This window comes from Xyrauchen texanus, chromosome 42 (genome assembly GCF_025860055.1).
Source record: "Xyrauchen texanus isolate HMW12.3.18 chromosome 42, RBS_HiC_50CHRs, whole genome shotgun sequence".
NCBI lineage: Eukaryota > Metazoa > Chordata > Actinopteri > Cypriniformes > Catostomidae > Xyrauchen > Xyrauchen texanus.
The window spans coordinates 11,101,135-11,115,803 of NC_068317.1; the positions used below are offsets into that span (position 1 = coordinate 11,101,135).

General features: G+C 38.3%; 1 pseudogene; it reads right to left on the reverse strand.

Moving 5' to 3' along the window:
- LOC127635137 (piezo-type mechanosensitive ion channel component 2-like) overlaps nucleotides 1-14,669 on the reverse strand; it is a 164,722-nt pseudogene that overhangs the window by 60,610 nt on the left and 89,443 nt on the right.

The following is a 14,669-nucleotide window of genomic DNA, read 5'->3' on the forward strand; positions in this document are numbered from 1 at the left end:
CTAAAACAAATACCAGAAACAGGTTTTTAGAACTTTTGAGACAGCTGTTCTGTAGTGTTTGTGTTTTGTTGTCAGCTACAGGTTTCGAAGTGACGTTCGCAACACATTTTAACAAGACACAACATTTGCGCAATTAGTCTTGCATCCGTCACTAATGGGCTGAAACCTTGCTGCTGGCGTTGCACAGGCCTGCCAGCGTAATACAGGCCAGCCACTGAGCGGTACACAAGAGACTCTAATCGAGACTTAATTTAGAAGAATTGCTTCTACGTTACTCACAGGCTCTTTTCAGTCACCTTTGATATTTTCTTTTCTCTTTCTCTCCATCTCTCAGCTCAGCAATTCATGTAGTGCTCCCTGAAACCAGCTGTGTAATTTAAACAGAGGCCAAGAGCGGTCCAGCCCAAATGAGAACCACCTGGACTATGAGGCTGTCGTCACCACCAAAATCAGCATCTTAGTGGCTTCTCTCTTTGTCTATTTAACTATCTAACTTAAAGAATCAGGCGGTGGGGGGATTGATTATTGATACTGGCAGTCTTTACAGAGCATCACAGTCCAAATCTACTCTGGGATGGTGATAGTGAAGGCCCACAAGCCATCATATCGATTTCTAAAATGTTTATTACAGATGAGGATGTCCACCATATAGTCATGACTATATTAGTTGTTGAGAGAACAAAATAGTAGGCACAATCACAATCCCCATGAGCTTTTTGTTTAATACATTGTATATATATATATATATATATATAATCTCAATACAGAGGACCTTGAACAGCTTGGACTTTGAGTGTAAGCAAACCTAGATGATCTAACAGCATACAGTCATCTGCATCCTCATGCAAGAATTTACAGCTTACTATACTATCCCAAAAACTTTGAGATTTGATGCCTCTTGCAATACACCCAATTGCAAGGACTTTCCTGGAGTTTAAAGTCGGGCAGATTTACAACGTAAATATATTGACTCTTCAAATCAAACTTCTCGAATTAGAGCCTGACAGTATCGGCTTGTAGCTTTGAGACTGCCAGAAATCAAACAGGGCAACACTGCCAAGTTCAGAAATTATTTAAATGATGAGCTAAACAGGCCTCAGAGTTTTTAAATGGCCAATTCAGACACAAACTCTAATCAAATAGACAGGAATCTCTCCATTGTTCAGAACACATTTTCTCCACTTTTAAGAATAACATAAAAAGACCATGAACTGTTGTTTGCTTTCTAGCTATTAGTATATTGTGTATTTTAGCATGGCTTGATTACTGTATTAACCAAACAGCATCCAGAACCGGTATTTGTTTTCAGCCTTTAATCATGAACCATGGCATATGTTGACAACAGATCAGTACATATGTTCTCAAAATGCCTCCTGTAATGCCACATAACAAACTTGCTAGTCCATCGGTCACCAGACACCCGCATTCACATGTACGATTCCCGTTCGCCTGATCATTCTAATTGAATTCTCCTTTTGTTTTCCATTTTCGAACAGCACTGTAATCTCATTGGTCACAGTAAGGGGATCCGGCTGGATTCAGGCAGTGCCCATGTGCGGGCGGCTCGCACTGGATTGGTTTAAGCTTGTGGTTGGGATGTAAACCTTTTATGTGAAAAATGAGCAGCAGCATAAATCATGGCATTAACTTGGCTCAATATCAGCTTGGCATGAAACAAAGTTGTATATATTCCAGCAAACCCAAACATGTTAAGCATTGGTGCCCAGTAAAGTGGCCTTGAAAAAACTTACGTGAGAAAACAAATTATCATTTAATATGTATATCTATCTACAGTGAGGGAAAAAAGTATTCGATCCCCTCTCAATCAGTGATTTATGGCTCCCAGGTGTCTTTTATATAGGTAACGAGCTGAGATTAGGAGCACACTCTTAAAGGGAGTGTGAAACACCTGTTCACAGAAGCAATCAATCAATCAATCAATCAGTCAATCAATCAATCAATCAGATTCCAATCTCTCCACCATGGATAAGACCAAAGAGCTGTCCAAGGATGTCAGGGACAAGATTGTAGATCTACACAAGACTGGAATGGGCTACAAGACCATCACAAGCAGCTTGGTGAGAAGGTGACTTATGGTGCGATTATTCACAAATGGAAGAAACACAAAAGAACTGTCAATCTCCCTCGGTCTGGGGCTCCATGCAAGATCTCACCACGTGGAGTTGCAATGATCATGAGATCATTGCCCAGAACTACATGGGAGGATCTTGTCAATGATCTCAAGGCAGCTGGGACCATAGTCACCAAGAAAACAATTGGTAACACACTACGTCGTGAAGGACTGAAATCCTGCAGTGCCCGCAAGGTCCCCCTGCTCAAGAAAGCACATGTACAGGCCCGTCTGAAGTTTGCCAATGAACATCTGAATGATTCAGAGGAGAACTGGGTGAAAGTGTTGTGGTCAGATGAGACCAAAATCGAGCTCTTTGGCATCAACTCGCCGTGTTTGGTGGAGGAGAAATGCTGCCTATGACAACAAGAACACCATTCCCTCCGTCAAACATGGAGGTGGAAATATTATGCTTTGAGGGTGTTTTTCTGCTAAGGGGACAGGACATCTTCACAGCATCAAAGGGACGATGGACGGGGACATGTACCGTCAAACCTTCCCTCAGCCAGGGCATTGAAAATGGGTCGTGGATGGGTATTCCAGCATGACAATGACCCAAAACACACGACCAATTCAACAAAGGAGTGGCTCAAGAAGAAGCACATTAAGGTCCTGGAGGGGTCTAGCCAGTCTCCAGACCTTAATCCCATAGATAATCTGTGGAGGGAGCTGAAGGTTCGAGTTGCCAAACATCAGCCTCGAAACATTAATGACTTGGAGAAGATCTGCAAAAAGGAGTGGGACAAAATCCCTCCTGAGATGTGTGCAAACCTGGTGGCCAACTACAAGAAACATCTGACCTCTGATTGCCAAAAAGGGTTTTGCCACCAAGTACTAAGTCATGTTTTGCAGAGGGGTTGAATACTTATTTCCCTCATTAAAATGCAATTCAATTTATAATATTTTTGACATAAGTCTTTCTGTTTTTTGTTGTTGTTATTCTGTCTCTCACTGTTCAAATTAACCTACCATTAAAATTATAGACTGATCTTTTGTTTGTCAGTGGGCAAACATACAATATCAGCAGGGGATCAAATACTTTTCTCACTCACTCACTCACTCACTCACTCACTCACTCACTCACTCACTCACTCACTCATTCACTCATTCACTCATTCACTCATTCACTCACTCATTCACTCACTCATTCACTCATTCACTCACTCAGTCTGTCTGTCTGTCTGTCTGTCAGTCCATCCGTCCCACCCACCCATCCATACATCCATCTGTAGGCAACTATTATGGCCCATCCCCACCTGGCATAACTGTTTCCTGGTGGAACGGCTTCCTGGAAGAATTGGAACTGGTAGAGATACAGCATGATGATATGACCAGCACTGAAGATGGCCATGAGAACGCACAGACAGCTAAACAGGAGAGGGTCGAAGGTACGACAGAAAGACCACCAGGTGCACAGGACCAGAAAGGTGAAGAAATACACAGTGGAGGTCAGAGAGGGCAACATTATACCTGGAACAAGAGATGTATTGAGAGATGTTAAAGGAAATGTCAGCCTCCAAAAAAAGCTGTTAGTGCTGTTTTTAACATTGCTAAACATCTCTGTATTTTCTATTTAAATATAACAGTACACATAAGCTTGACCGTTTCAACTTCAGTTTGTAAATGACTGCTATTACAGCAATCGATTCTTTGTGGTGAGTGATGTCTATCTCAACACTACCTACCTGTGAGGCCCAATAATGTGGTTACAACTACTTTTCCTGCAGTGGTAATCAGATTGCCAACGATCTCTTTGAGTTTGGACGCCACGTCTGCTATTTGCCGTAGGATCTTCATTTTGGTGCTTTCTTCAACGTCAGCCTCCTCAAGTTCTCCCTCCTCCACGTCCACTTCCTCCTCTTCAGGAAGTTCACAGTCTTCATTGCTCAGCTCAAAGTCATCAAACAGCAGCTCATCCTCCAGCTCCAGTTTTTCAACTTTTTTCTCTTCCTCTTCATCCTCTTTTTCCTGAAAAGATGACAGCAAAGACAGAAGACATACTTATGAATAAAATGTATAAATGAAATGCACTACAAGTTAAAAATGTGCCAAATTAAGTTAACTAACCATCTGATTAACTAACTACCTAACCAACTAACTCCCAGATAAAAAGCATACATTGAATGCACTAAGGTCCTGATTTACTAAGAGCCCAAATAATGAGTGCTAATTTGCTTGTGCAATCTATATATTTGTATGTGCACATCGTGGGCATGTTGCAGGTGATTTAGCACTGGATTGAATCCACTTATAATGCTACTTAAAATATTGCACAATAATTCACAATGCTTAAAACATTAAATAATGACATATTTAGGGAATAAATTGTTAGTAGGCCTTTTCAGAAGGAGTTATATGATCATCAGTAATGATAATGAATAAAAATAAATCTGATTAAAACAGACTTTCAGGCTTGATATCATTATGCAGGTGCAGTTTGATTCATTTACATAGACACCACCCTCTATTATGCATATTTGGAGGAACACCTCTAACTTGCATATTCGTTTTGGGGAACCATGCAAAAATGGCCAAGAAGTGCTCTTTTGCATATCAGAAAGATCCAATCCTTAAAATGACTAGAATAAAGATCAGCTCAGACCTTTTTTGCACCTGCTATCAAGTTTACATATGTTTTTATACAAGCAAACCTTTAGTAAATCATGGCCTTTAAGTAGTTTTTGGATAAAAGTGCCTGCCTGCCTGACTAACTGACCAACTTTATAAGTATTAAAACATATATTAGGTATGCAAATGAAAGTTATTTTTACAGATAATAATGGTGATATTATTGTATATGTGGATAGATTATTAATGTCACATGTTTGTGAAAGTTTGAAAGTAAGATACTGTTCCATACAGAAATTCTTCTGGTGTTCTTAGGCCTGGTTACATAATATGTTTTGGCCTTTATGCATTTTAGCATTCTATCTACAGTGTGATAAACAAAAATGCATTCCTGGTATTAGTTTGAACAGTTCAAGTGCCATATTAGTACAACCCCAATTCTGAAAATGTTGGGACAGTATGGAAAAAGCAAATAAAACAAAACGGATTGATTTGAAAATGATGAAAATGTGAAAATGATTTGTAAATTATATTCACCCTTTTCTATATTGAAAGCATCACAACTACACATTATATGATGTTTTACCTTGTGAATTTTATAGTTTTTTTAAAACAAAATACAGTAATTTCAAATCAGAGGATTGCAAAACACTCCAAAAAAGTTGAGACGGGGCAAGTTAAGACTAATAACAATTTGACAAGTTGAAATAACAAGGTGATGTGAAACAGGAAATGTTAAACAGGTGAGGCAATTGTGTCATAGGACTGTATACTGTATAAAGAGCCTCCAGAAACAGCCTAGACCTTCAAGAGCATGGATCATTCAAGACGTGTCAAGATGCTTCAGCAAATAATCCAGCACTTTGAGAACAATGTTCCCCAAAGACAAATTGGAAGGATTTTGGGCATTTCACACTGTACAGTGCACAATATAGTTAAAATATTCAAGGAATCTGGTCAAATCTTTGTTAGTAAAGATCAAGACGAAACTGTGGAACTGTGTTCCGAAGGATTTTATAAAACAAAGCTGTCACGTTATCCGGGCCAAAAAGGAAAAAGACCATCCAAGCTGTTATTAGCATCAGGTAAAAAAACAAGTGTCTGTTTGGGCCAGGGGTGTGTCATTGCCCATGGCATGGGGAACTCGCACATCTGTGAGAACACCATGAATGCAGACAGATATGTAAAAATTTGGAGCAACAGATATTGCCATCAAGCACCGTCTTTTCCAGGTACATCTCTGCATTTTCCAGCAGGACAACTTCAAACCACATACTGCCTGGATTATAAATTCATAACTGTGTAAACCGAGAGTGTGGGTGCTAGGTTGGCCTGCCTGCAGTCTCAAATTGAGAATGTGTGGTGCATTATGAAGTACATTAAATGGCAATGAAGACCCCATACAATTGTGCAGCTAAAGACCTACATAATGGATGAATGGGGGAAAATTCCACTTTTTAAAATTAACAAACTTGTGTCTTCAGTGCTCTCAGCTTTCTCTCTGCACTCAAAAATAGTTTAAAAGATGTATGAGGTATTTTTGTCCATACAATAAAGTCAGTGGGGTCCAAAACTTTCAAGCTCCAAAAAGGACATAAAGACAGCATAAAGGTAATTAAAATGACTCAAGTGGTTTAATTCATGTCTTCTGAAGTGATACGATCATTTTGGGTGAGAAATAGACCAAAATTAAAGTCCTTCACAATAAAATCACTATAAATATTTACATTCACATTCTCCTTGGTGCATTCATGAGAGAGGCTTTTTCACAGACTTCCACATGTTTGACACATGCACAGAATGCCGTACACAAACCAGACACAGTGTTGCCAGGTTTCTGTTTTTTCAAGACCAGTTGAACTATTTTGAAAATGCAGATGTGAGATAAAAGGAGAGACACGGATTGGATTTTTCAAAAAAATAAAAAATATAATTTGATAAATGTACCATGGTCACCAAAAGTTTGATAATAAAGTCTAGAAAAGGACAATACGACATCTTATTGATGTATAATGATACCAGGATTGATTACCATGGAACCGTATGCAGGATCAAAGAATCACCGTCTTGAAGCATGCACTGTGTTTCATTCGGGCCTAATGACAAGATTTGTGGTCTCTTTCACACTCAAGCTGATCGTATCACTTTAGAAGACATGGATTAAACCACTTGAGTCATATGGCTTACCTTTATGCTGACTTTGTCTTTTTAAAATGTGGAAATTTTGAACCCCGTTGACTTACATTGTATAGACAAAATTGTACCACACATCCTTCAGAATATCTCTATTTGTTTTCTGCAGAAGAAAGCAAGAAATCTAAGTTTGAGATGGCATAAGGGTGAGTAAATAAAGAGCGAATTCTCATTTTTGGGTGAGCTATCTTTTTATTTTGTCATAGTTATATACATTAAGCATCAAACTTCTCTAAAAAACTATTAGATGATGACTTTTTATCCCTTCATAATGAGGTTAAGACAAATAAGACCACAAGAACATAACAGGATGAGCATCTGTTGGCTTCAATAAACCTGTTGGCCTGGTGAGACAATACTGTCTAGGAATCACTGTTGAGTGTAAAATGTGAATATGAAGCAAATATGAGTGAATGTCTTTTCTATTGTCCTTCAGAAGAATGCTATAGGTCAATGCAAAATAATTCAATTTTCTGAAGAACGTGTGAGTGGCATTTCCCTGTGCAAAACTCATTGCCACAATTTGATGCTGTTAGTGGTTGCTAAAGTCCTTTGATTATTTTGAACACAAAAGGCAAAACTATTTGAGATATCATACACCTCTGTAGCACAAACGCTGAAGGATGAGCTCCCAAAGTCAAATGTGTTATGATTTAAACAAGTTTAACTTTCTTCTCTACTGAAAAGAGACTGATAACAGGATACATATTTGTAAAAACACTGTCCCATGTACTGCCAAACAATGCAGAGTCCTGGTTTTTGTGAAAATCAATCTCTTCAAAGGTAAATCTAGTCTCTCTGTGGAAGGTAAGCAGACCTAAATTAAGCCTCCAGTCCTCCAAAACAGATCATTTAATCAAAATCAAAACGGTAACTCAGCAAAACTCAATTTTTTCTGTATAATTATCTAGAATAGAATAAAGTTCTATTACAAAGGCAACATCTGTGAGATTCAGAAAAACATTTTTCTTAGGTCAGTTTGGTGAACGATACCAAAATGTGAAGAAAAGATGGCATAAGATTGGCATTCAAACTGATGCCTCCTGAAGATTCCATCACAGAAAAATAAACAGCCTCAGGCTTGAGTGGTGAAGGATTAGCATAACTTCACATAATCTAAAGTTGGTTGCATAAGAGAAATTCAATCTGAAAGTTATTAGTGCTATTTCCTCAAATGGACATTCTGTAGTCTTTCACACTGACAGATCAAAAAGAGACTTGTTGATCTCCAGAGTTCACAAAGGTAGGATTTTTTTAGGAAGGTAGGACGGTTTTACTCTGCATGATTTTGAGTGTCTTAGAAACAGTCACATTCTCTAATCACTAGGCTGCCCTCTGTGCTATGTTAAATATACCCAGATTAAAATAATATGAGCACCACTGGGCTAAATCAGTTGTTTATTTGCATGAACCTCGCTTCTCTGTGAAAAATGAAAACTGACTGAATTGATAGTTCCCCTAAACTATATTTACCGTATTACCACAATGAATGAGAGTTCTGTGTAGTTCTGTCAAAGAGGTCATCTTAATGGGCAAGTCTCACAAAAACACCTTTGATAAAGCTTCATGTAGGACAAAAACCATATGACCTGTTCAACATCTGAACGTCCTAATTGATAGAACAAGTGATGACATGAAGAGCGTTTATTCGTGTTTATTTGGGTTTGTAGAGCATTCCCACGTCTGGTTTCCGAAACGGGATCAAATGTTCCATTTGTCAAACTTAAAGACTTCACATAGTTTGTTTTTCCTTGCAAAGTTTGTTTTGCATTAAAATCAATAGTAGATTTTAACATTTTCTGAGATTCCCAAGATGTTCGGAGAGGTTTTAGCATGTTTCTATGTGGTTGCTATGGATTGATTACTAACTCAAGTCAAAAGAGCCCATCCCTAAGTCTCTATGATATTTTGGTCCATAGATATGGATCGGATTCCTCCTTCAGTGTAAGTCTATATGATTTTTCACATTAAGTTGTTCACCAGGAAAATCATCTGGGCGTTTAGAAGACACTACTAATTACAATATTGATGCATAGTCAGATATAGTCGCTCTCATCTGACTTCTAGCCAATGCTAAGAATTACATTTTAACAGAAATATTCAATCCAGGACATTACTGAAATCTAAAACTATGGCAATCAAATGTATTGCTGTGTGAAATAAACGCTTAAATGCCAATTTACATAATGACATTTACTATTAAGCCAATAATGACTTAATTACTATCAAGTCCAGCACAGGGCATATTAATTAAACGTTCTATTCACAGAAACGTTGATATCCTTAAAAATGAATAAGAGGCAATTTGTAATTTATTGTTAAGCAGAAAGGTAAATCAAAATGTAGACAAGAACAATCCCTGGAAAACTACATGAAAACACTGCATTCATTTCAGGAATGCCAAAGTATAAGCCATCGAAGTGATTAACTAAGGACTTATTAAGGTTCCAGATGTTAAAGGTGATTAATTGTGCTGTCCGTCGTGCTGAAATCAATTGTTGGAAATAATTATTAATTTAATTATATAATATTCATTTGATTTCCCAATTAAAAGAATAATCGACAGCGCTTGCGGCATAATATTTATTACCACAAAACAACATTTTGACTTTTTGACATTCCTTTTCTTTAAAAAAAAGCAAAAATTTAGGTTACAGTGAGGCACTTACAATGAAAGTGAACAATTTTAAATGTTAAAATACTTACTGTTTCAAATGTATAGCCACACGACATAAAGGACATGTATGTAAACATGATTTTAGTCTGATAAAATCACTTACTAACCTTTTCTGTGTTAAGTTATACCCAATTTTACAACTTCATTACAATGTTATGTCAACAAACCCTAAAATGACTGCTGATTGAGCTTAACTTGTATTGAACCCGAAACATTCCTTTAAGGTCATTTCCATGTCACGAACTCCCTTATGTTTGTCCCATCACCTTCCCTTTATGTTTGGACTTTTAATTAGTTTGACTACACTTCCCATAATGCACCTGTTTGATCACATTTTTCTGTTCCCCAACTTTGTTCCCAGGTGTTCTGTGTTTGGTCATTACCATTGTGTGTATATATAGCCCTCATGTTTCCCTTAGCCTTTGTTGGTTCTTGTTAGTTTGCTTGTTTAGCCTGTTAGTGTATTTATGTTATTTTAGCCAGCAATCTGCTGTTCTGTTTGTTTTCCCGTTTGCTCCAGTGTTCTGCTGCTATGTTTGTTTTCCTATTTGCTCTAGTGTTTTAGTTTCATCTTAGTTCTTTAGTAAATACTGTAGTTCTTGCAATAGTTCCACACTCTCTCGTCTCATTACGTAACAGTAGAACAGACCAAGACCGATGGATCCAGCAGAAAAACTTGGGTGATTCAACCAAGGGTCGTGTTCCGTGGAGGCTTATAGTGTAAGGTTCTGGAGCTTCGCCTGTCAGGTGAGCTGGGAGGAGAGAATCCTAAGAACGATGTTTTGGCTAGGACTGAACGCTTCGGTGAGGGAGATGGTCCCTTTGGACTGCAACAGCTTGCCCCTTGGTGACTTCATTACTAACATCGTAATGGCTGGTCTTCTGCTATCTACTCCAGTGGCCAAACCTCTTGCCTCGGCCCTTTTGACGGCTCCTTGCCCCGGCCCTTTCGACGGCTCCTTGCCCCGGGCCTTCCACGGCTCCTTGCCCCATGCCCATGCCTGACCCATACAAGAGCCAGTGTTGCAAGCACGCTCCAACCCCGGAGATCCCAGCTCTATCCCTTGAGCCTCCCACAGCTGTGCTCATGGCCATCCAGAAGCGGAAGAGAAGTCATCAGTTGCCACTGTCCTTGTATTTCATGCAAGCTTTTTCTTGGAACTATTTCTTTTTGTTTTTCTTGGATTTTGTAATAAGAATAAAGACAATAAAACTACTCGACTTGATATACACACCTTTAAACACTTCCAACATGGTCTTAATTATCTGTGTGTCACGAACCATAAAGTTCTGAGCATGTGGGAGATCATTCCAAAGTTTTATCACCCTTAAACTGCCAGCAAACTTCACCAGAACACCTCCTGCCCCATCTAACCATATGTGCTTGTTTACATATCAATGCGGAACCACAGCCTGACCCATGCTGTCCAGCTGGGTATCTGTTCAGCAAAGGATGAGACTTGTGAGAGAATATACTGTAGAGCAGAGAGAGAAATATAGAGAAATAGGTAAAAGAGAACGAAGGAAAGAGGTAGGTTGTGTGTGGCGGGGGGTGGGGGGGTTGGTAATTTAAGCACCGCCACTGAAAAAACAACACCAGCAAATGTATTCCAGATGTGAAACTTCTGTACACATACACAATACTTCCACCCACCTTAAATGGTGTAATGTAAATGCATTGTTAATGGCAGTAAGAAAGTGTGAGATCAGGAAATGTATTTGCTGTATGCAAAGTTGCAATGCAAATATTGATGATTAATGTTTCATGTGCTAAATTTATGCCTGGTTTATACTAGGTCCTATACTAGGTCAATTTGATTGGCTGCCATGTTTATTAAACAAATTCAAGATATACAGTATTATATTCAAAACATATCACACTCCTTCCTGATAGACCCTTTTGTCACATCTAAGCTGACATCATATAAATCACAGCATTGCATGATTGTAGAACAAGACTGTTGAAGATGTAGACTAGTGGATAGAGCACATGCTTCAACATGTTTTGCATTGGCACTCATGCAGGGCGACGTGAGTCTGGCTCGTATATGTTACAACAATGCATGGAGAAACTAAGATATATCAGGATAATGTATTAAAGGAATAGTTTACCCCAAATGAAAAGCCTGCTATCATTTATTCACCATCAAAGGAGATATTTCACAAGACGTTTTCTAAGATGCTCTTCTGAGTCAAGCTCCACAAAAAAAGAAATATATAAATAAAAACATCACAAAAGTAATAATAAAACAAGATTCTGAAGCCATATAATAACATTGATAGAGGTTAAACAGACTACAATTTGAGTCATAATCTACTAAAAATCTCCGCTGTAACATGCATTATGTACAGGTTTGGCGTCAGTGACACCAATAGTCATTGTTTCTCATGTATTTTGAAACTAATAGGTGCAAGTTGTAATATGGGAAACTGTGAATGGTCATGATTTTATACATTTATTTTTGGAATCACTATTAATTTCTTTGGGAGTGAACCATTTTAAAAGAGGAAAACATTTGTGAGCACACCTGTAAAAGAAATAGAGTCAAAATAACCCATGAATAGGGTCTGGAAGGAATATTAAGCCTGCTAGAGAAATTGAACATGGTCCTGACATCATTTAAGGCTCCAGCTCTTGCAGTCTTTAAATCTGCAAGTGCCATTTGTCAGGACATATGTGGCCTTTGAGTTGCCCATACATCAGACTTTACATCAAACAGGAACTTTTACCAGGGTAAACAATGACTCTGATTGCAAAGTAAGTTGAGAGGAGCCATCAAAAATAAACAGCTTTCGTGCCAAGTGGAAAGGGAAAGTAGAACAGGAAAATGCTGCCGGTGTTGCTTGGAGAGGTGAAGATGCCAGTGTGAGGCAAGAAGAAGTGGACAAAATAACCAGAACAACACATATGTCTCTATGTGACTTTGTTGGCAGGTTATGAGCTGTGTGTACTGGGCACATATGTGAACCAACCGGTGTGATGTTCAGGCCTTTCCTTAGAGCCCAAAAGAGCAATGGCACATTTTAATTCCATATGAAATTGATGAGAATCGGAGATGAGAAAACGGGGCATCTTCTTGTTGTTGGTTTGGTCATTTACTTTTGTGTATAGCTTTTGGCTTTTGATTGCATATTAAGCTCGTTTTTAGCTATGTTTTGCATTTTGTAATTTTTTTTACACTTCTTCTCTAGAAGCACAAACTATATAGCTAAATATGTTGCAAAAGACAATAGCAGTTGGAGCGGAGATGGAGATGTTTTTTTCAAAGATGTTTTCATAGGAAATAGAGGATCTTATATTCCAGAAGATCAAATTCTAAGCAAGCACTTAGTGGGAATCAATACTCTTAAATATGTTCATTCTTTCTGGATCAATTTACTGGTCAAAAACATTATTTTAAATATTCATTTCATCTTTTTTAGACACAGCAATTATTAGAAATTATTATTTCTCTTGAGAGTGAATAACGTCAAATGATTTGCCACTAGTTTAGTTTTTACTTTGAGAAACATCCAATAGGATTGACTTATTGACACTTCTGGATATCTCATCAAATCCATGGACTTAAATGGGCAGGGGGGCTAAGGATACTTGTGGACTTTAATACATATATAGGGCTTAGACACTTTCTGGATGGCAAACTTAGGGTAACATATCCATATGATAAACTACACCTGTGGTTCCTCTGCTAGGACACCTGTTTGAATTTGAGGGGAACTGACATTTTGCATCCACTAAAATTACCTTGACACCAGTTGGTAACAAAATTGGTTCATAAAAGTGTCATTACTTTTGAGAAAAGGTCTAGCATCATTTGTGTGCAGATGCCTCTTGGTTTGATATTTTGTTATTTAATGCAAATACATTCATTCATGGGGTCACCGCTGATTCACTCATAGAATTCCATTGATATAAAAGCTCTTTGTGCTAAAGAGCATTTATTAATCAAGCTTAGCATATTACTCTTTTCACCAAGGACGATTTCCAACACAATAAAACTCTGGTATGATCCCACTATCACAAGGGAAAGTATGACAGTCTTGGGAGATATCACACTTGCACAAATGATCTCTGGCTGGTATTTGTCCAGACATTAATGGGTTTGCATTATTATCCTCCTTAAAACCACAGTGCATTTACAGCCGAAACAGTCATTAGGTTCACTTGGAAGGGAAAAGTCTCCTGCAGCGAAGGAGGAAGATGGACTACGAGTTGCTGGCTGTGTGTTCAGGTAGAGAGCTGCTCGATGAAAGTTACATGGTGTGTGAATAACAGAGCCAACATTTGAGTGATTGGGTTGCAAAATGTGAAATAACTCTCAGTGAAATTTAAGCTTCAAGTCTCAAACAAGTCATCAGATAGTCCTCCACAAAATAATATCCTTTCACTTTATTAAAGGTGCAGTATGTAACATTTTTCATGAAATTTTCACTTTTTTTTTCTGGCAATGTGTGAACGGCTTGTAACGCAAAATGTAGCCCTTCCCGGACTTCCTAGGTTGCCTATTAAAGCCTGCAGACTGATTTTCATGCGAAGGGCAGGTCAAAATTGAGCAGGTCAATTTTGTGGGGAAAATCCGAAGTTTATGCGCGCTTCCGAGAGCCTTGCCTCAGTTCTTCTCTTCCACTATTCAACAGCGTCAACAACCTGCAAAACTAGGTAACGTTATCTTAGAGATGAAATCCAGCAAACGTCCGGCTCCCAGCACAACAATGACTCCAACAAAAACTTAGAGTAAGCCAAAAAAAAACTAATTTTGTATCTGCTGAATCCCGTCTGGCTAAGTGGAAACGTGATCATGGTTGAGCAAAAACTAGAGTAAACATCGGCAGGGCATTTGATTCCTGGAGGGACCTTTGTTTGTCAAAACCGACCCTGAATTGCCATTCTTCTTATTGGACAGGTAAGCTCACATAACTGTAAAGCATGTGAAATATAGTGCGATAAGGATTGATATGTGTAATTTTAGCTAACGTGATCTAGCCTGCTAACGCTGACGAATTGCAAGCTACCTTGCTTCGTAACTTTCAAATAATTTCAACGATCTTCTCTTTATACTAAAAGTCAGGTTAATGTCAATGTTAATCTGTAATTATTCA